We start from the raw sequence: 22358 nt of genomic DNA on the forward strand, positions 1-22358 counted from the left end.
CCCATGAAAGAGCTTGGATGAAAGTCACTGCTTAATTTCTAGAAAAGGAGACGCCAGGGCTCATTTCTGTCTGCTTCCTTCTTTTTGCCCTATCTCTGTTGTGTGGAAGCTCTGTAGTTTCCTCGTGGGAAAACTAATGCACTCTGCACCTGCCCAAAGACCTTTTCATCTACTCTTTATATTGGGGTAGCCAGCCTGATGCCATCCACTTGTTGTTGGACTTCAACTCCCATTATCCCCAACCAGCATGATCAACAGTGAAAGATGATGGAACTTGAGGTCCGTTAACATGGGGGGGAGCCATGTTGGCTACCACTGCTTTATATAGTCTACTGTTCCAGGACTGGCAATGAAAATAAGATTCCAAGGTTGACTACTGACAGAAAATAGGTGTCTTTCTGTGCTATGGTATCTGAAAGAATCTGTGAATATTATTTATTTAGTAGTCAAGCGGCTGTAGCTATTTCCTTTAAGACTCAGGAGGTACGTTTTCCTCTTTCTTCAGGAAATAACTACTGTTGTTCACCCTTGCTTCCTCTTTCATGTTGTAAAGTTTTAATTGAAGTTGGAGAACTTGGAAGCTTCCATTTTGCTGTCTTGTTAAAGACTGATACAGTAAATGTAAATAAGGTGATAAAAAGTATTGCAAAAACACTTTAAAATGATGGGAAAGATTTTTTCTACATGATTAACCTTTAATTATATTTTACCAGCTATGAAAAAAAAAGTATTTCTGCATCTTTCATATGCATTATTTATCTGCCTGACTTCATAGGTTAGCACTGTTCTCTCCACTGTGTTTGAAAAGACCAGTTGTCTTTTAAAATATAATTACTGTTAATGTTTAGTCAGCAACATTTGCTAAAATATTATTAAAATATTTCTGTTTCTCTAGCCATGCAAGCCCTGAACAAGTGCCTGGATACAATGGTGAGCTGTATGAGAATCAATAAGCTGAAACTGAATGCTGGGAAGAGAAGAGGTCCTATAGGTAGGCAGTTCCTAGGTCCAGGAATTAGGCAAGTAGCCTAATCTGGACGGGGTTGCACTCTCCCTTAAGGAACAGGTAACTAGTCTGAAGGTACTTCGAGATTCATCAATGTCCCCGGAAGCCCAAATGGCCACAGTGGCTGTTACAACTGTTCATGAACAGGGATAGCCTGGCCACAATGATCCTTGTGTTTTGTAACCTCAAGACTGGATCACTGTAATGCACTTTATGTGGGACTGCCCTTAAAGGCTGGTCTGGAAGCTGCAGCTTGTGCAAAATACAGCAGTTGACAGCTGCTACCTGAAGCAGTCTACTGCAAATGTGATGCAATTAATCAAAGAGCAGCACTGGCTTCCAACATGCTTACAGATACAAGTTTAAGTTTTTGTTGACAACTAAACAACTTGGGATCTGGTTATCTGAAGGGACATCTTAATCTATACACACCTGCCTGGCTATTAAATCTCAGAATGAGGCCCTAACTCAATAGTACCTCCTAAAAATGCATTTATTCATTCATGAATCTCTCTCTCTCTCTCTCTCTCTCTCTCTGTGTGTGTGTGTGTGTGTGTGTGTGTGTGTGTCTGTCTGTCTGTCTGTCTGTCTGTCTGTCTGTCTGTGGGGGGAATTATCCCAATATACACAAAGGTAGAATACAATAAAACAGGATAGAATAAAATCAAATAAGGTTGTTAAAAACATAAACATTGTAGAATAAAATCATGTTATGTTATATTAAAGCAATATTATAACATAGAGTTGTCAAAGACATAATTATGAGATCCCAGCAAAGGACAGGAGTTACGAGATGGCTAGAGTCAGTTCGTGGCGAATTTTAATCACTGCAGCACAAAATTTGGCAACACTGCTAGTAGTGTAAATATTTTGATCAGAGAGGAGTAGAAGGACATAATATGCATCTGATTGTCCTAAGGTTTCTGACAGGACTGGTTCAATTGTGTTCTAATGTATTGTTTTGTTAGGTTGTCTTTTGCTGTTATTATCCATCTTCAGCTTTGTATGAAGCGTGGTAGAAAAATGTTTCAAATAAATAAAAATAAAATGATAAAACTGTACATGTTCATCATATTTTTTTAAAAAAATCTCCTAAGGCCAGATCTAAGGTTTGTTGTGGTAGCACATTAAGCGTCATTAAGTCTGCATCATGTAAACTATCAAACTCTGTGCACTCAGCCTGCCATGAATTATGCCTGCCAGATAACAATGATCACAGCCACCACACACCTGCTTTTACAGCAATTAGTGTTAGGAGAAAAGGGCTCCCATGGTCACAATGGAAGCTTTTTCCTAATGCTAATTGCTACGTATGAGGACTAGGGATGGAATTTTCTGAAAATCTACATCAAGCTTCTCCGCATTTTTTTTAAATAGTTCCTACCTTGTTCCTGAATCTAGATGAGAAGCAACCCCCTGATTCTATTAAACATTTTTAATAGATGTCATGGTCAGACCACTTCCTGGTGAAGTTTAGACTTATGGCTCCAATCCTCACCTGCAGGGATGGTGGACAGATTAAGATGTCCCCCCTCCCCGGAGACTAATGGAATCCATAGGATTCCTGAATGACTTGGAGGAGTTCCCAGTAGATAGAGCAGATGACCCTGCTGAAGCCCTTGTCATGATGTGGAACAGTGAGCAGTGTCGGGCTCTTGACATGGTTGCCCCTGAGTGCCCTCTTCAGCATTGTGGAACCTGGTTTGCACCTTGGTACACCAGTGAGCTAAGGGCAATGAAACAGGCTGGACAACAGTTAGAGCACAAGTGGCGGAAGATGTGCTGTGAGGCTGATAGGGCACAAATAAAATATAACTGTGCCTACTGTGTGGCAGTGAGAGTGGTAAAGAAGGACCACTGCTCTGCCACCATTGCATCTTCAAGTAGCTGTCCAGTGGAGTTTTTGTGTATTGTCAGGGGTCTGTTGATATCAACTCCAAGAAATGGAGTTTTAGACCCTTCAGAGGCCCACTGTGAATTGGTTGCAAGGCACTTTGAAGGTAAAGTTGCTCACCCCTGTAGCAACCTTTATGCCCCATCCACATCTACTGTAGTCCCCAGTGAGGTGTCTGGTGCAACGTCTGCTGCAACTTCTTGGGAACAGTGTCAGTTGATGCAGCCTGATGACATGGACAAGGTGCTTGCATTGATGCTGCCAGCAATGTGTCCTTTCGACCCTTGCCCTTCTTGGCTTATTAAAGCTTCCCAAGGGGGTTGGTTGAGTGGATCCAGCGTGTGGTCAACACGTTGTTGTGGCAGAGAGTAGTTCCAGTCACCCTGAAAGAGACAGTGATCCAACTGCTGCTGAAAAAGCCTACCCTGGACCCATTGATTTGTGACAACTATCACTCGGTCGCAAATACCCCCTTCTTAGGGAAGGTGATTGAGAGGGTTGTGGCACAGCTAGTACCCTCGGATGAAACATTATCTTGACCCATTCCAGTCTGGGTTCAGGCCTGGTTATGGGACTGAATTGGCCTGGGTCGCCCTGATGGATGACCTTTATTGGGAGAAAGACGGGAAGTGTGACCCTGTTATTCTTACTTGATCTGTCAGCTGCTTTTGATACCATTGACCATGGTGTCCTTCTGGGCTGACTTGGTGACATGGGTATTGGAGGCACTGTTTTACAGGGGTTCTGATCCTATCTCCAAGGTCATTTTCTTTTTTTTTTTCAATAATTTTTATTCAGATTTTCATAAAACATACAAGACAAAATCATAAAACATTCAAAGACAAAAAACAAAATCAAAAATAGTTAAACAAAAAGAAAAAAAGAAAAAAAAAACAAAAATAAAAAATAAAGAGTAAAATATTGACTTCCCATTTGTCAAAGATCAAATCAGTTATAAGTCTATAATATATAACAATCCTGTCTCTTAAGTCATATTATAAAATCACTTTCCTCCAGTAGTTATCTTACTTAATCATCAAATCTCATAAACATTACTTTATTCTTTCCACAAAAAGTCAAAGAGAGGTTTCAATTCTTTAAGAAATATATCTATCAATTTTTTTTTCCAGATAAGCATATCGATTAATCCATCTCATTACTAATTATGATAATCTTATTGTCATAACCATAGTCAAAATAAACATTTCAATTAATCCATCACATCAGAATCTGTTAGGTTCAATAATTTCAGTAGCCATTGTTCTATTATCTCTATTAGTTCCATTTTCTATCTTCCATCTTCAGTAGTCTTGTTAAGTCCAGTAATTTCAATATCCAATCTTCCATTATCAGTATTCCATAATAATCTTGCTGTCAAAGCCATAGTCATATAGTAAGAGTCTGATGGGGATTACCTCTATCCCAAATATTTTCTTGCCATCCATTCTGAATAGGTTGCTGAAATACTGCTGTAAAATCATATCTCTGTTCTTTTTTTCAAAATACACTGGGTCATCTCTTAAAAGTTTTTCCATTGTCACATGGCTGCAGTTAATTCCATAGATTTTCTCTATATTGGGCTCCATCACATCATTCCAGTCCAGAAGATTATCCATGCCATTGATAACTTTATCTCTAGAATCTTCATTCATTTCTTCAGAGATAACATTGAGTTCCAAACAATAGATTTTATTTCTAAAGTCCATAGACTCCAAATCTTGTTCCTGTTCCACGTTGGTTCCAATCTCCGGGATCTCCTCTCTCACAGGGACCCCTATTCCAGTCTCCAGGGTCACCTCTCTCACAGGGACCCCTGTTCCAATCTCCGGGGTCTCCTCTCTCACAGGGACCCCTTCCAGGGTCACCTCTCTCACAGGGACCCTTATATCTTTAATCTCCTGCTTCATTTTACTCAATTCAATTTTCATTATCTCAATCTCATCCATTATTTTCTGAAACATAGTTATTTCCAGATTTTCAGCCACTTTCTTAATTGCCATTTTAAAAGAAAAATATAGGAAAACCACTTCTTATTTCAGCAACAATTGGGTTAATACTCCAAACTTGGTGACATCACAGTATAAACAGAGCAGACAGCCTTATCTCTCCAATAGTTAAGTAAACAAAATGCAGTTCCCAGGATCGAAACAATTAATGGCAATCGTCAAGAAACAGATTCGTCAAAATAAAATAGACCAAAAAGAGAGTAGTCTCAAAACAGTATAATATTTTTCAAAATAAAAATCTGGAATAGAAATCCCTCTTCTGTGTATATCTTTAGAATGCAAATCCAGGACAGCTTTTTGCAACAAAAACAGAGATAAGCTATTAATTAGTGCGTAGCAGAGAGAAGTTATGGCTCCCCAGTGAGATGTCAAAAACTGATCAATCTGGCAAATCTCTTTTAAACAGCAACAATTTAAGTCAGGTAAAAGAAAAATATAGAAAGAAGGGTGCTTGCCTGTTAGTGCGTTCTCTCTTAGAAGATAAGGTGAACGTTCGCTTTATCAGATAGAGCTTGCTGTTAAAAATCCGTCCCACCTTCGTCGGCTGGACCTCGTCCCATAAATTAATGAGATCTGGTCGTCCCAACAAAAATAGGCTTTGAGGTTAATCTCTTCGTTTCTCCCTACCCGGGAGAAGTTTAATCAGTCAAAAAAAAAAGAAAAAACTGACTGATATATCTGAATAAGCTTCTTTTGAGGCAGGAGCCCGTCTCAAAAGCAGGCACAGGCTAAGTCACCCTTCCCGGAAGTCCTCTCCAAGGTCATTTTCAGAGAATAACATTGGGTGATTGTCTTATTGCCCATGTGGTTTAACATCTATATGAAACCTTTGGGAGTGGTCAGCAGGAGATTTGGGGTGAGGTGTCAGCAGTACGCTGATGATACCCAGCTCTATTTCTGTATAACATCTGAGTCGGGAGAGGCCATGCAAGCCCTGTACCGCTGTCTGGACTTGGTGGTGGGCTGGATGAGGGCCAATAAACTGAGTCTGAATCCTAGCAAGATGGAGATGCTGTGCGCTGGTGGTTCCTTAGTACAGATAATTGGTCAACTGCCTGCTTTGGATGGGGGTGTCCTTCCTCTGAAAGAGTGAAAGAGCAAGTCCATAGTCTGGGGGTACTCCTGGATCCATCCTTCTCACTAGAGGCCCAGGTGATCTCAGTGGCTAGGAGTGCCTTTTACCAGCTTTGGCTGGTAAGACAGCTGTGGCTGTTTCTGGACCGGGATAGCCTGATCACTGTTGTCCATGCACTGAAATCCTCCAGGCTGGATTAATGAAATGTGCTCTATGTGGAACTATACTTGAGATTGGTCTGGAAGCTGCAGTGTTGAGACTGCTCACTGAGGCAGGGTATCACCAACATGTCATCCCGCTGCTGAAGGAATTGCACTGCCTACCTATTAGCTACCAGGCTAAGTTTAAGGTTCTAGTTTTGGTGTACAGAGCCCTATACAGCTTGGGACCAGGATACCTGTAAGACCATCTTATTCCTTATATACCCAGTTGATCACTGCTCTCTGCATGTGAGGGCCTCCTGCACATACCATTTTATCAGGAGGACCATCATTGTTCTGCACAACATAGGAAACAAACCTTTTGTGTTGTGGCACCTACCCTGTGGAATTCCCTCCCCTTAAATATTAGACAGGTGCCATCTCTGTTATCTTTTTGGTGCCCACTGAAGACCTTCCTCTCTCAACAAGCCCTTTAAGTTGAGACCTTATCCAAGTCTGTGTCTGTGTTGGAATTGCTTTTTAATGTGCTTTTAAACCTTTTTTTAAAAAAATGTTTTTAAAGCTTTTAAATTTTTTTTTAAAGATGTTTTATTTTAATATATTTTAAAGTCTGTTTTTAAGATGTTTTAAAGTGTTTTTAGTGCTTTCGTTTGCTGCCGTGGGCTTCTGCTGGGAGGAAGGGAAAGATAGAAATCTAATAATAAAATAAATAAATAAACATTTCAACTTTTCTTACATATTATATGGCTTATACATATAATATTATAAGCATACTATGCTCATATAAACTCCAGGTTTACTAAAGTAACGAGCACATAAACAGATACCTTCAAAATGCATATAACAATATAAAATGCATATATGTATTAATATAAACATACAATTATTCACTAATAGGCAAAAAACCTTGTGGTTTAAGAATGTACCTATAGCCTACAGATATTTCTATTAAACTGTAACAAACAGGGAAATTGGGCAGCTATAGTGAATGAACCAGGGGAGCAGGAGACCTGACCTCCTCTCTGAGATATTGTACTGCCCTACAAATTTGTCAAAAAGCAAACACCATTTGGATTGGTCTTTTACAGTCCAAGCCACTTGCTGCGCAGCTTGGAAGAATTTAGTAACGTGTCTCTCTGAGCATATGGTGAGTGGTGGCAACACCTGCCATCTCCAAAGATAGAGAATTATATTTTTGTATGTTTGTTGGTGTTCCTTTTACTTTTCTTCTTTCCTGTGTCACTAATGTTTCTACAGAGAATCTAATCTAGAAAATTTTATTCCCTTCATTATTTACCCTAGAAATCTGTGTCAAATTTATTTTTATTAATTTCAAAGCCTTTTTATGGGTCAATGTCATATGATGGTGAAGACAGCCTTTTGTATTTCAAACAGGAGGTTATGTTCTATTTCTATTTTGGGTGCATTAAATGTTGACCGGAAACTGCAGTCAGACTGATTACAATATGTTGCTACTTCAGGAATGACTCTAGCTGTTTGAAAAAAACAAACTTAGCCTGCCCAAGATGCATGTTTTCAGCTTGCTATGTTTAAACCACTTCATTTAAGGCAAGGTGGGCATGGTCAAATAAAAACATAGAGCACACCTAGAATTTTGCTAGAATATATTTCACCTCCCACTGTTTTATCTTGTGCAAACTGAGACACTCCTGAGGTCCACTGGAGACTATTCTGCAGAATAGTGCCATTATCCCACACTTATTTTTGGAGATTTTTTTAGCGTAAATTTTGCAAAGTGTTGCTGTACTTCACATATTCACAGAAATAGAAACATAGGAAAATGATTTCCTATAGGAAATTTCACTAAAATTTCAAAGGAAATCAGACATTTAAAGTGACCATCTGAACCATATCAATTGTCTTAATAATGTTGCTTCCTCCCTGCTAAAACAAGATCAGCACAGCACATGTCTTCTTTCTATTCTTTGGGCTGATTGCAGGTGTTGCCACCACTCACCATATGCTCAGAGGCACATGTTACCCAATTCTTCCAAGCTACACAGCAAGTGAATTGGACTGTGAAAGACCAACCCAAATGGTGTTTGCATTTTGACAAATCTGTAGGGCAGTACAATATCTCAGAGAGGAGGTCAGGTCTCCTGCTCCCCTGTTTATTCACTATAGCTGCCCGATTTCTCTGTTTTTTAAAGTTTGATAGAAATATCTGTTGGCTATAGGTACGTTCTTAAACCCAAGGTTTTTTGCCTATTAGTGTATTTCTCTGCTTTGTAGTCCGGGAGGTAAGAAATGGGATCCTGTGAAAGTTTGCTGAGAATGGTTTGATCATTTGCATGCTTATTGCATTTCAGTGGGATTTACTCCCCTTCAATCATGCTTAGGAGAGGTGAAAGTGACCACAGGGGATGGGGAAGGGAGGAGGAGGAGGAGGAGGAGGGAGGGGAGGAAGGGCAGAGGGGAGGAGGGGGATGGGAGCAGAGAGGATGGGGAGGGGAGGAGGACAGGTTCGATGATTTGCATGTTTGTTGAGTTCAGTGGGATTTACTCCTGTGCAATCATGCTTAGGATAGGTAAAGGATAAAGGATAGGCTGTTTTAACTGGTTTTTTTTTATTATACCGCTATTAAAAATCTGATTTGTTTAATTTATTATGTTTTAAAATAAGCTTGTTTTAACATGTTTTCCCTTGAAATGTAGGGAATTTTCTGTTTAGTCTAATATGTATATTGTAATTTTTCTTGTATTTCTTGTACTTAGTTCTATATGAAATGTTTATATTATGTTGATACTAAAGAGGATGTTTTGTTCAGTTAACTATATTTTATTGTTTTTTGTAGTTGTCCTTTTAAGATGTTTGGATTTATTGTACACCCCTTAGAGTTTGATTTAAATATAATCAGTATATCAATGGACTAAACAAACAAACAAACAAATAAACTGAACGGGGAAGGGGGAGGGCTGGAGTGGGCTGGGGAGGAGGAAGAAGGAAGAGGGAAGGGGAAGGAGGAGAAAAGCAGGTCTGATCATTTGCATGCTTATTGAGTTCAATGGGATCTACTCCTATGCAATCATGGATAGGATAGGTAAACTGACCATGGGGTTGGAGGAGGGGGAAGGGGAAGGAGCCGATTGGAGGGGCAAAGGAAGGGGAGGGGAGGGCAGATTTGATCATTTGCATGCTTATAGAGTTCAGTGGTATTTACTGCCATGCTATCATGCTTAAGATAGGTAAAACTGACCATGCGGAGGAGGAAGGGGAGGAGGGGGAAAGGGGAGGCGGAGATTGGAAGGGGATGGGAATGGGGAGGGAGGAGCAAAGGAGGGAGGAGGGAAGGGGCAAGAAGGAGGGGGTAGGAGGAAAGAGAAGGGAGGGTGGGTTTGATCATTTGCATACTTTTTGAGTTCAATGGGATTTATTTCTGTGCAATCATGTTTGAAAATGGAAATGGACTGCCTTCAAGTCGACCGAATTTATGGTGACCCTTTGAATAGGGTTTTCATGGTAAACTGTATTCAGAGATGGTTTTACCATTGCCTTCCTATGAGGCTGAGAGGCAGTGACTGGCCCAAGGTCACCCAGTGAACTTCATGGGTGTGTGGGGATTTGATCCTTGGTCTCCCAGGTCATAGTCTAACACTGACCAGGGGGAGGGGCAGTGAGTGGAGGAGGAGGGGAAGGGAGGAGATTGGGTGGGCACTGAGCAGAGGGAAAACCCCTTCCTTTCCAAAAGGAAAACTTTGTGAACAGTATCATTGCTTTTCAGTGTTTCCCTCACTGTTTTAGTCTGCAGCAGGCACATGTAGTCTCCCACCCAAATTTAAACCAAAGCTGTCCCTGGCCACATCTACACCAGGCCTTTATTTCACTTTGCACAGTCATGGCTTCTCTCAAAGAATCCTGAGAAGTGTAGTTAGTGAAGGATGCTGTGAGTTGCTAGGAGACACCCTGTTCCCCTCACAGACCTTCAATCAGAGTGGCTGACTGATAAACCAGTCTGGCCACTGGATCTCTGTCAGTGGAATAGGAGTCTCCTCCCTGCACCCTTCACAAACTACACTTCCCAGGATTCTTTGGCAGAAGCCATGACTCTCTCAAGTGAAATCAAATTCTGGTATGAGTGTGACTCCTGATTAGCCAAGACAAGTAGCTGTAAGTCTGGCTTTTAGAATACTGGCAGTTTATTCTTACTGAGCATGCCCAACACCATCATTCAGTTCAATGCAAAATTTCTTAAATTAATTAAAAATTGGCCAGGCATTTTTTTTAACTTTTAAACTGCGGAAGATGAAATTCAGAGTATAGGGCAAAGTCAGTATTAGGATGACAAGTACTCTGTGAACATGGTTGATTTTTAATGAATTTCAATGATCTTCCCCAAGATGGTGGTGACACAGCTGGCTGCATCCAAAATGGCTCCTGAGTGCTGCTGAGTTTTCCTTTCTAACTAAGGTGAGCCCTGGCCTTGTTATGAGACTGTAAATTATCTGAAACAGCCCCCACTGCTTGTCCATTTACTGGAACAAGAAAGGCTGACAGTGAATCAGCTAGAGAGGAGAAAATCAGGAAAACACCAAGAGAACTGCTGAGCTGCTCCCTCCCTCCCCCTCATGGTGAGATAACCCCCTAAGAGAAATAAGCATAAATCACCCATTCAGGTGTAACAACGACTTCGCCTCATAACTCATGCCTCAGAACTAACTTGGAGGCTTTTTCTACACCCAGTCATTACAACAAATGAGTCTAGGTCTCCCCTTGGATACAATATGGTCCTTACCAGCTTCACAAGTAAGATGATGGGGGTTTCTATTCTCCCCCCACTGCCTCACCTAAGAAAAACAAGGGAAAACAAACAAAAATATATTCCTACTTCTCACCAAAAGAGATGCCTGGAGGAGGCAGTGGTCAACTCTCTCTCCCTATCTTGAACGCTGTAGGCAAGGCCAACGATGTAGAAATCGAAGCCCCCACCAACCTTGATTGGTCCGTGGATTACACCAGGTGCAGTCTTGCTCTTCACCCAGAAGAATTGTCCCCCCGGGTTAGACCTTGCAACAGAACTCACGCAAGCAGTCCTCCTGGCATCTAACCTCCCTGAGAACCAGACTGATCCAGAAAAAAATGCCTCAAAACAACCCATAAGTAACCACATCACCTATCTTGAATCGCAAGGAAACCCCTCAGCACTCCAGGAATGCCTCTTGAGTCCTATAATGCCTGGATATATTACGAACAACCAGATCTCCAATTCCCTTTCTTCCCCTCCCTATGACAAATTTTCCTGGCCATCACTCCAGGACAAACGAACCCCTCCCAAAACGGAGAACGTGTCAGCGCTGCTCATAACTGAACTTGCTTAAATAAATAAAAATTCTCTCAGAATGCTACGATCTGCTGGTGGTCATAGCCGAATTCCACAAACAAAGCGAAAGATCCAGCAATGAAGGCATCTCCTCTTTTCGGCCCCTTCAAGTAACATCCATTGCACCAGTGGCAGAAAGAGCACCAACGAATCCACCAAAGCCACATCGTGGAAAAGGAAAATGCAAACTCATTACCCAGAAAAAGAGCAAAAACATCAAACCAAAGGGGGAAAGACTGAAAGCAGCCACAAACATCAAGGGACTGAATTTCAATAGGCTCTTCGACCTCCTCGAAAAATCAAAACAGGTTCTATTCAAAACTTCCCAGAAGGGAAAGGCCACACAACTTCTTAACATGGAGCATGCCTACAAACACACAGCAGAGCCAGATCCCCCCTTATCCTATCCCTCAGCTGCCAAAATAAATACCTGCCAGCCCTCCCCGGCCCTTCCAGAACAAAAAGCAGCCTCCATACACTCACCAGTTGGACCTCAGGACCAAAGGCAACACACTATTGATTCGGGCTCTGCCTTCCAGCTTAAGGACCAAATTAAGCCCAGATTTACTCCAAACCCCATAACCAGCCAGGCTTGGAAACTGACTCTCAGCTGCCAAAGTCTAATCCTTTCTAATTTTCTGAAGCTTCCAGGTGCCTGGTCCTTTGTTCACCATAAAGCTCATTTCCTTCACCTGGCAAAAAAGATCGCCCCCCGGTGTGGCACTATCACCAACATCATTGATGTCGAATATCTATTTAACAATCACCGGTACACCTGAGCCGTGATAACCTTTCGGACCTGGGCATCTGTACAACTCCTCTACAAAGAAAAAGACAAATTTCTCCACGCCGGAATTTTAATATCTAGATTATTCGAGAGTCATTGATTCGACCTGTTCCACAACATGTATTTCTCTGAAAATAACATCTTGAGTAATTCGCCTCTTCATCCAGACAATCCCCAGGCTACCCAAAGCTCCCCGAGCCTCGGACTCGGCTCAAAATGTATGCTCTCCAATTCTCTCTATGATTTCAAATCAGTTCAACTTCTGGAAGAAAAAGACCTCCTAGACTCATTCTTATTACTACTTGTACAGTCTCAGGAAGAAATAACCTCCAGACTCACTCTCTTAAGAGACACACTCATTCATTCCATGCAGGACAACGCCAGGAAGCCTCTGGAGTGAGATTTGAAATCACCATGCCCTTCAATGACACCAGCACCTAAGAAATCGGACTTTTTGACTGGCCAGCCTAAACGGCATATGGGGATTCTTCTTTGCGCTGAGGCCCCTACTATCCTAGGACCGCTAACAACAAAGCCGATTGACACTGCGACAGGGTGCTCAAGGCCCCTAAAGGAATATTCACCAAACCATCTGACCAGACCCTTACAGTCTGGATCTGACTGGCTACAATCCAGATTCCTGGGTCCCGAGAAACTGGGCCCTACACCTTCATCGCCCCACCTGAGCACGCTGGACAACAAAAAAACAAAGTTTGTCAAAAAACCCAGCGCAAACTGGTGCTGTCTACGTGGATTTGACTGGAGAGCTCAATCAGATCATAGAACTAAGCTGACAAGGCAATCCTTCAATCAGACTAACATCAGGCTGCCTTTCCCCTCTCCCTCGGCACTATAGGAAATCCAGCACTACTCCCAAAGCCCAGCTCAACCTTCTCTCCTGGAATACTTGCCAATCGTTGCCCTGGGGTCACAGACATGGTGGAGAAATTTTGTGCAGCCGCCATTGCTCGTAGGAGGGTTTTAGTCAAAGATTTTAAAACATCCCACTAGTTTTTATTGACAACTAGTTTTAACGTTACAGTTTTGTAAATTGAGACTGTATTTTGTAAATATTTATTTTACAAGTGAATTGTTTTGTATTGCTTTTGCTGGTCTACGACCAAACTAATTCATTCATTCATTCATTCATTCATTCAATGAATTTCATCAGATTATGAGAACTATCAGAGAAAAAATTTCGAAAGGGCTCTGGGTTTTTTCCTCTCTTTTTAGACTTTGAACTCTTGATTCTATCTGACTGTTTTTTATATATCCAATAAAATGGAGAGGGTTGTTAAGCAAGTGTTTCTGAGTTCAGGACTATAAGTTTTGTAAGGTTTTGTTCTGAAATAAGCTGATGGGAAGCATCAGAATGGCATGGGGGTATTTTCAATTTAACATTGCGGAATGTAAAAAATCCACTCTGGCTATAGTATACAGCCACTCTTGTGGCTGTATAATACTGCAGAAATATAGTACAGCATGGGGCTTGACTCTTTTATTACATCTATCTATGCATTTTTGCATATAATTTTACATATTATTAGTTGGGCTTATGGGAAAAAATAACCACGATCTGACAGTGCATGAGCAAATCCAGTGCGATCAAAGTTCATTTGGGTTGGAATCACAAATTCCATGTATGAATCCATTTTAAATGGATTCTTCCTCCATCCCTAGTGGGGGCATTTTTTTGTTCCCAGGTTCATTCCCTGCAATCTCCAGTTCAATGATTTCAGATAACAAGTTTGGTAAAGCTATCTTTTTTGAGACTTTGGATCATGTTGTCAGTCAGAATAGTCTTTTTTGGGCTAGATGGACCAATGATCTTCCTAAGATCAGAGGGCTCCTATTTTAGCAAGGCCCTCCCTACATTCTCCCCCCAATTTGTATTATGAAAAATAAAAACAACAGAAGAGAAAAATATATCAGAATCCACTACCACCCCTGCCCCCCCCAGCTTGGAATCAGTCAATATTACACATCACATATGGCACTAGTAAATAAGAGAGAGGAAAAAAATAAGATAGTGTTATGAGCATGGGGGTTGGAATGAATGATCCCTGTGGGTCCCCTTTCCAGCTTCTGATTTGGAATCCTGTGCTTTGGAATGAGGAATTTGCTCTGCTGGTCAGATGAGTCTCTCCTTTGTTAAGCTAATAGAGTGGCCAGGTAGGATAATGGGTTTATCAGTTGCCCAGCAACTGGTGAATGGGCCAGGAAGACCCTTTTGTCACTGAAACACATCAGGAGAGCTCCCCCCCTCCTGGTGGCTAGCAGAAGTTTGTGCTTAGAGTGCTTTTAGAGTGTCTAGAGAAAGGTTGGTGACTGGAGGCAGGCAGAGAGGCTTTCCCTCTGCACCATGGCTTTAGGATGCCTCCTGCAACCCAGATGGAAAAGTTGGATATTGGACTGCTGATGCCTTGAACCCCCTCCATCCTAAGCTCAGGTTGGAATGTGTGTAAATAAACAAACCATATTTCATAAAGACACCTCAGTCTCCGCTGATCTTCTTCCCAAAGGAAACCAAACCCTGAAGGAGTGCAGGGACCCCGGAACTCTCACCGCTCGAAGATTGGGGAGGCACGTAACAACAGAATAGAATAAAAATATTTTTTTTAAAAAAAATCTATATACATCATCATATAAGCCAAATCATTTTCTCAGCAGCTGGTAGCCCTCTGGACATTCTTGCTGTATTACTTCTATTACTCACCTAATGTGTCTGCTACATCAGTCTTCTTTAAAACAAAAAAATAATAAAAAGGTCAATGTAGCTGATACTAGATTGGGGGCTATTACAACCCCCGTATCCTAATATAGTTCAACAGTACCACCTAGAGCATCTGGGATTTCTTGCCCTCCCCTGCCACTGTTTTCCTAGAATAGACAGTTAGCCACTGTATTGTCTCTAAACACCTACCTTCCAGCCAAGTTTATGACAGGTCTGAAGTGGCCAGACTTTTTGTAATGTTAGTTCAGAGTTATTAGGAGGGAGGGGAACTAGGATCTAAATACATTTCTCATAGGTTAACAAGACTGCTAGGGTTTATTATTGTTGTTGTTATTTAAAGAGCTTCTTTCACCATTGGACAAAAGGACAGTCTGTCTCAATAAAGGAGCTGGCTTTTACTGATATTGGATTCCTATAAATATATGATGCTTTGTCTTCAGTCATTATCTTCCTGGAGGCATCTAATTAGGTGCCCCACCCCTGCTGTAAGTCCTCCTCTGCATTCCATAGTGTTATCATCCACGTTGGGAAAAGGCAGAGATAATGAGGTATGTTTATTTTCCAACACCTATGCAGAATTAATCTTCTTGGATCAAAGACCACACTGTACTATAAAGAAAATCCATGCTACCATGGGACTCAAACTGAAGCCATGGAAGGCAACAGAAGGCAGTGGAAGTGTTAGTTGTTGACTTGTACTGATAAAGGACTCCTGTATTAATGGAACTTGAAACTGACTTTTCTGTGGCTGATGGTAACAGAAAAAAGAAAACCCTTTGATAATCATGGCCAAGAGCACTGGAATACTTCAGGGTCCTCTCTTTTCAATACCCTTCAATTTACCCCTGAAGCTTTCATGGTAACTGAAATCTTGTATCAAAGGGAAATGCAATTTCTTATGAAGTTTCAGTTAAAATCAGACTTGGCTAAGTTTGGAATTATCATATCTACATATGGTGTGTGTGTGTGTGTGTGTGTGTGTGAGGATCTTTGATATTTAGATGCTAAATATATATTTTCAAAATGTTTTAAACTGATCAATTATGCATTCACACCATGGCACAAAAAAATCCTAAATAACCTATGACAAAGTAGAATAAAAATGAGCATGGACATCTTTCATCCCACCATCAGAATTCCTTACTTCAAATGGTCTTAGAGTGGGTTAACAGTACTTTAAGCAATTAAATACATAATTAAGCACTTTAGGGACAGGTATCACAATGATTTATTCTGACTATATGTTCAATTTTCAGTTCCAGTTCATGAATATTGCAGTACCTTTTAAATGCATAGAGTTGCTTGGAAGTTTGCTATTAAAATAGAGAACAAGTGGGACCTGCAAGAAAATGTTGCAGTATGGAATGCTCCTATTAAGGTTTCTGACCCTTTTTCAGGATACTCCATTCTATTACCCTTCCCCATTTGTTTTCCATTTCTTACAACCACCAAGCCAGGATTCTGTCACCAGTGAGCACGCTCAGACCTCATTTGGCTGCTTTGACGTTATCTACTTTGTGTGTTTGTGAGGGGGTTCCCTCCTAAAGATTCTTTGTACTTCTGTAAATCTTGGAGTTTCCCCAAGCCTGCTGATACCCACCACCTCTTGTATGTGGGCTGTGCCATTTTGGCAATGAAAGATCCACATGTGGAAAATTTTGTTCTATAATAGTTTAAATGTTGCCTGATAAATAAAAAAAAAATATGCACACATTTAGCAGATGATGACTTTGAGCTATTGATGACTATGGCCCCATCTGTACAATACATTTAAAGCAGTATCATACCGCTTGAAACAATCATGGCTTCCTCCAAAGTATCCTGGGAGCGGTAGTTTTTTTTTTTTTTTTTTCAATAATTTTTATTCAGATTTTCATAAAACATACAAGACAAAATCATAAAACATTCAAAGACAAAAAACAAAATCAAAAATAGTTAAACAAAAAGAAAAAAAGAAAAAAAAACAAAAATAAAAAATAAAGAGTAAAATATTGACTTCCCATTTGTCAAAGATCAAATCAGTTATAAGTCTATAATATATAACAATCCTGTCTCTTAAGTCATATTATAAAATCACTTTCCTCCAGTAGTTATCTTACTTAATCATCAAATCTCATAAACATTACTTTATTCTTTCCACAAAAAGTCAAAGAGAGGTTTCAATTCTTTAAGAAATATGGGAGCGGTAGTTTTTAAGGGTGGTGAGAGTTAAGAGGTCCCTATTCCCATCACAAAGCTATACTTTCTAGAGTGGTTTAACAGTCAGTCACTCTTCCCGGGGAATTCTGGCAATTGTATCTCTGTAAGAAGAATAGGGCTTTCCTAACAACTCTCAGTGCCCTTAACAAGCTACCGTTCCCAAGATTCTACTGTTTCTATTCTAGACTATTGTTTGCCTTGAAGATCCTACTTACAAGTGATGCAGAAACCATGAGAACAGTTTCAAGTGGGATCTGCAACAAAATATTGTGTGGACTGTCCTTGTTCAACGTTCCAGCCAGTCAGCCACACCCCTTTCCAGGATACTTACTCCATTCCATTCCTCCCTTTCTGGTTTTCTATTTTCCTCTTCATCACGGAGTAAGCCAACTTTGACCAGTGATCACACACAGCTCTTATTGAGCTGTTCTGAGGAGGTTTTTTACCCCCTTGGATTTTTTTCTAAAGTTATTTTGCTGTTCTACAAATGCCTCTCTTTTAAGCTGTCACTGAAGGTGGAAGTGGCTTCAGTGGTGACAAGTGCCTATGCCCAGCTCCAGTTGGTTCACCAGCTATGCTCAGGATATCCTGGCTTCAGTAATCCATGCTCCAATTGGACTACTGCAATACACAATATGTGTGGCTGCCCTTGGAGATGGTCAACATGCTGCACTTGCCAGGCTGTGATGAGAGGCAGTGAGATGGGATTGCATTACACCTAGGTTTTACTCCGGTTTTGGGGGGTCCTCTCCAAGTCTCCAGGAGAGTCACATTAATCTGCAAACTCTTAGCCTTTACTTACTTACTTACTTACTTCTCTTCTCTTCTCTTCTCTCTTTCTTTCTTTCTTTTTAAATGAAGTTTCGAGGTGATCTGGCTCAAAAGATATAAACCAAAATGTCAGGCTCCACCCACAACTTCTGTTAGTACTGGCTGATGTAATTCCTGCCCTTTCAGGTTTTTAGCCAATAAGTGAAGTCAGGGTTGTGATTGAAAAGATTTGTTGACACCCCCTCCCTGGCAATACCTAAACTCCATTTCAAGTTCTGAGAACAGTTTCCTTTTCCTGTTTGTCTCATATCAGGAATTCAGTAAATATATAGTTTTCAGCATCATAAAGAGTACTTACTCTGTACAGGATTGGGACTTGCTTCTGAGTAAACATGCATAGAATTGCACTGTAACAAGATCACAGCAGGATAATGGTAGGCATAAAAGTGTATATGTAGGATTTAATTAATTACTTGCAAAAATGGCATGTACTTTTATCTTTCAAATAATTTTGAACAGAAGTTTTAAAATGTGTACGTGCTGCAGTGTTATGCTTTTCTAATTATGGAGTCAAACAAGTTTAAGTTTTATTGGACTGTTGAAGAGGGCAGTTTATTTGTCTTATTCATAACCTGTTTTGAAAACTTTTCCAATATGAAGCTTTTATGGGAGTAAAGCTGCAATGCTAATTCACACACCTGGGAGTTAACCCCATTGAATTCAGTAGGACTTACTTTTGAGTAGACATGATTAGGATTGTGCTGAAAATCAATGGGACCTTTGAGTGAACATAGAAAGGATTGTGTTGTTAATCTTTATCCCCCCCCTCTGATCCTTTTTTGAAGCAGTTAGGCAGGGCTTACTTAGGTGTCACTGGTATTATGGCTGGAAAAAAAGTACTTATTTTTTTTAGAAAAATGTGCTGTAATGGCTAACTGGTTTTGACAATAACCTATTATATGAAGTGTATGTATTTCTACATCTCTGGTTTGTGTGTGTATAGAATATTTCCAACAACCCTGTGAAGCCAAGGGTTAGAAACCAAGACAGCTCACAACAAGAAAGAAAGCCATTTAATATCCAATAACCATAAAAGTGAAGTTTCTTATCATTGAATTGCAGTCCTGTGCATGCTTCCCTGTCTGAGTAAGTCCCATTGAATACATTGGGACTTGCTTCTGGGTAAACATGCATAGGATTGCACTATAAATATCTTTACAGGTTGTGCAAATAGTAAACTTCTTTGACATTCATGCTTATATTCATGGTTAGGCCTGGCAACCAAGAGGTCTTTTGTATCTTTAAAAGTTGTGCAGGGAGAAGGAACAATTCCACCTTGTGGTTTTTCCCATTATAGTGTTGCAAGAACACCTGCACTTGGCTGACTTTCTCTTCTCCTAAAGATACAGGATCAGTCCCAGGCCCTGAGCCTGGCAACCCTAATATAAATATTTCTTCATACTATGTCTTGATTTGTATCTGATTTCACACTATTTATTTATTTATTATTTGATTTATATCCTGCCCTTCGTCCCAGCAGGAGGATATGAATAAAAAATAAATAAATATTTATAAATTATTATTTCCTCTACATTTTAAGTGTGGCCTGTGATGTTCCTGCTTATATTGTAAATATGGTAAGTGCTGGTTATATAGAAGATATATGGTAAGTGGAGTGAAAGAGGAGGGGGAGTACATGAGCAGTAGAATGCTGAATGATTGGCTGAGCGTTTATTTTATTTATTTATTTATTTATTTATTTATTTATTTATCATTTCTAGACCGCCCATAGCTAATAGCTCTCTGGGCGGTGTACAAAACAGGATTAAAATACAATATAGAATAAAATCAGTAACAGAGGAACACATTAAACTAAAAACATTAAACATAATGCATTAAACATTAAAATGCCTGGGAGTACAGCCAGGTCTTAACCTGGCGCCTAAAAGAAAGAACCGTAGGCGCCAGGCGTATTTCCTCCGGTAAGCTGTTCCACAATTTGGGGGCCACCACAGAAAAGGACCTAGATGTAGTAACAGTCCTCCGGGCATCCTGGTGAGTTGGTAACCGGAGGAGGGCCTTAGATACAGAACGAAGTGAACGGGTAGGTTCATAGCGGGAGAGGCGTTCCACAAGGTATTGTGGTCCCACAGCGTGTAAGGCTTTATAGGTCAACACCAGCACCTTGAATCTAGCTCGGAAACAAATAGGTAGCCAGTGCAAGCGAGCCAGGACAGGTGTTATATGCGCAGACCGATTGGTCCTTGTCAACAGCCTGGCAGCCGCATTTTGCACTAGCTGAAGTTTCCGAACAGTCTTCAAGGGCAGCCCTACGTAGAGTGCATTACAGTAATCCAGTCTAGACGTTACCAGAGTGTGAACAACCGAGGCGAGATCATCACTGTCCAGATAGGGGCGTAGTTGGGCTACTAAGCGAAGGTGGTAAAACGCATTCCGTGCCACCGAGGCCACTTGAGCCTCGAGCGACAAGGAAGGGTCAAATAGGACCCCCAAACTACGAACCTGTTCCTTCAAGGGGAGTGTAACCCCATCTAGAACAGGATAAGCATCCACCATCTGAGCATGGCTGGGAGTATAAATGGAAGAATGACAGTTGAATCTGGGTAGAGGTTCGGTGGTGAATTGAGGTGGTGGCTGTGAGGTGGTGTTTGGAGGTTGTTGTTGAGAGTGAGTCAGAGTTCTGAGGCAATTAGTAAGAAGTCAAGTACATAACAGAATATAGATGAAACCATACGCTTGTGAAACATTCCTTAAGTAATCTTGTTATTTCTAATTCTTAACAAATATTTCTTGGTTAAACAAAAGCCTGATTCCTTCAGCTGGGAAACACAAACCAGGGGGAATAGCAAGTAACCAAGGCTGAACAGTTGTATCAAATGGTGGCAGAGGCAGATCGGAGGAAAGTGTATCCAGTCCCACAGAGAAACCCAGGGCTGTATGCTTCAGAGTCAAGGGGCTGCAGGGGGGGTTACAAATTACCTATACCCTTTGACACAAGGTATCAGAATAGCCAGGCAGAGACTAGGCACAGTCTATTGGCTAAAAGGGTTACAGAGTGTCGGGTGGTGCTGCCTAGCAGGAGGATCTTTTGAGATCAGTGCTAGTGCTGTAAAGGGTAAGAATAAAGCTGACGTTCCTGTCTGCTGGTAGCCACAAAGTGAGAGCTTCACAGGTGGTGCTGGGGAAGGATGTCACATGGCCTTCTTCCTAGGGTGGTCATGGTCCCCCTTTGTTGTTTTCACCCTGATGGGCAGATTAGGCCAAGAGATGGTGCATAGCCCATGGTCACCCTGTAAACTTTGTAGCTTATTTCCATTTTAAAATTTAATTAAAATGATTTATATGCAGGAAAAGTTCATAAAGTAATGCAAATTCACATAATACATTTAAAACACATCCAACTTGTATGTAAGGTGCATGACTTCCCCCAAAGAATCCTGGAATCCTGGGAAGTGCAGTTTCTCCCTCACAGTTGTAGTTCCCACCACCCTTAACAAACTACACTTCCCAGGTTTGTGGGATTCATGTGCTTCAAATGTAAGTTGAATGTGCTTTAAATGCATAGTGTGGATCTGGCCTAGTATGTTTTGCATTCATTAGTGAACTGAAAAGAACAATTTTAAAAGATACTTGTTTAAATAGGGCTGTAGCTGAGTGGTAGGGCATATGCTTTGCATGCAAAGGTCCAAAATTCAGTCTCTGGAAGAGATTGTTGCCTGGAATCCTGGAGAGGCAATGCCAGTCCATGTCATCAGTACTGAGCTACATGGTACCAAGTGGCCTGATTCGGTATAAAAGAGAAAAGAGACCCAAAGGCCACAGTGAGTCCAACATTTATCTATGTATTTTTATTTACAACATTTATATACTGCTTTATTGTAAAAAAAAAACACCCTCAAAGTGGTTTATAGAAGAAATTAAAACAATAAAATTATTGGGAAAAAACTGTTAAAACTGAGTTAAAAACAGATAAAAACATAATAGCTACTAGATGCCTGGGTAGGCTTGCCTAAACAAAAATGTTTTTATCAGGTGCTGAAAAGAGTACAATGAAGGTGTTTACCTAATGTCAATAGACAGCGAGTTCCAAAGTATAAGTATTGCCACACTAAAGGATAGATTTCTTACAAGAGCAGAATAAGTCCTATGTGGAACCCGTGACATGGAAAACACACCTTGAACTTGGCATAGTAGCAAATCAGTAACCAGTACAGATTTCACAGCAGAGGTATTATGTGCTGATAGGGTCTCACTCATGTCAGCAATTGTGCCACAGCATTCTGCACTAACTCCAGCCTCTGCATAGGGATTTCTGTGACTTTGGCTGACTAGCTGACTGACTGATTTATTTAGTTTTGGTTAGGA

At 40.7% G+C, this 22358-nt stretch overlaps 1 long non-coding RNA gene across 1 annotated transcript in view; it reads left to right on the forward strand.

Moving 5' to 3' along the window:
* The window catches only part of LOC133363359 (uncharacterized), a 54565-nt gene that overhangs the window by 17364 nt on the left and 14843 nt on the right, over positions 1-22358 (forward strand). The window contains exon 2 of the long non-coding RNA XR_009757664.1: positions 896-991. This is a non-coding gene — a long non-coding RNA (uncharacterized LOC133363359). The remainder of the gene's footprint in view (positions 1-895; positions 992-22358) is intronic.

The sequence above is a fragment of the Rhineura floridana genome, chromosome 1, assembly GCF_030035675.1.
Source record: "Rhineura floridana isolate rRhiFlo1 chromosome 1, rRhiFlo1.hap2, whole genome shotgun sequence".
In the NCBI taxonomy this organism is placed as follows: Eukaryota; Metazoa; Chordata; class Lepidosauria; order Squamata; family Rhineuridae; genus Rhineura; species Rhineura floridana.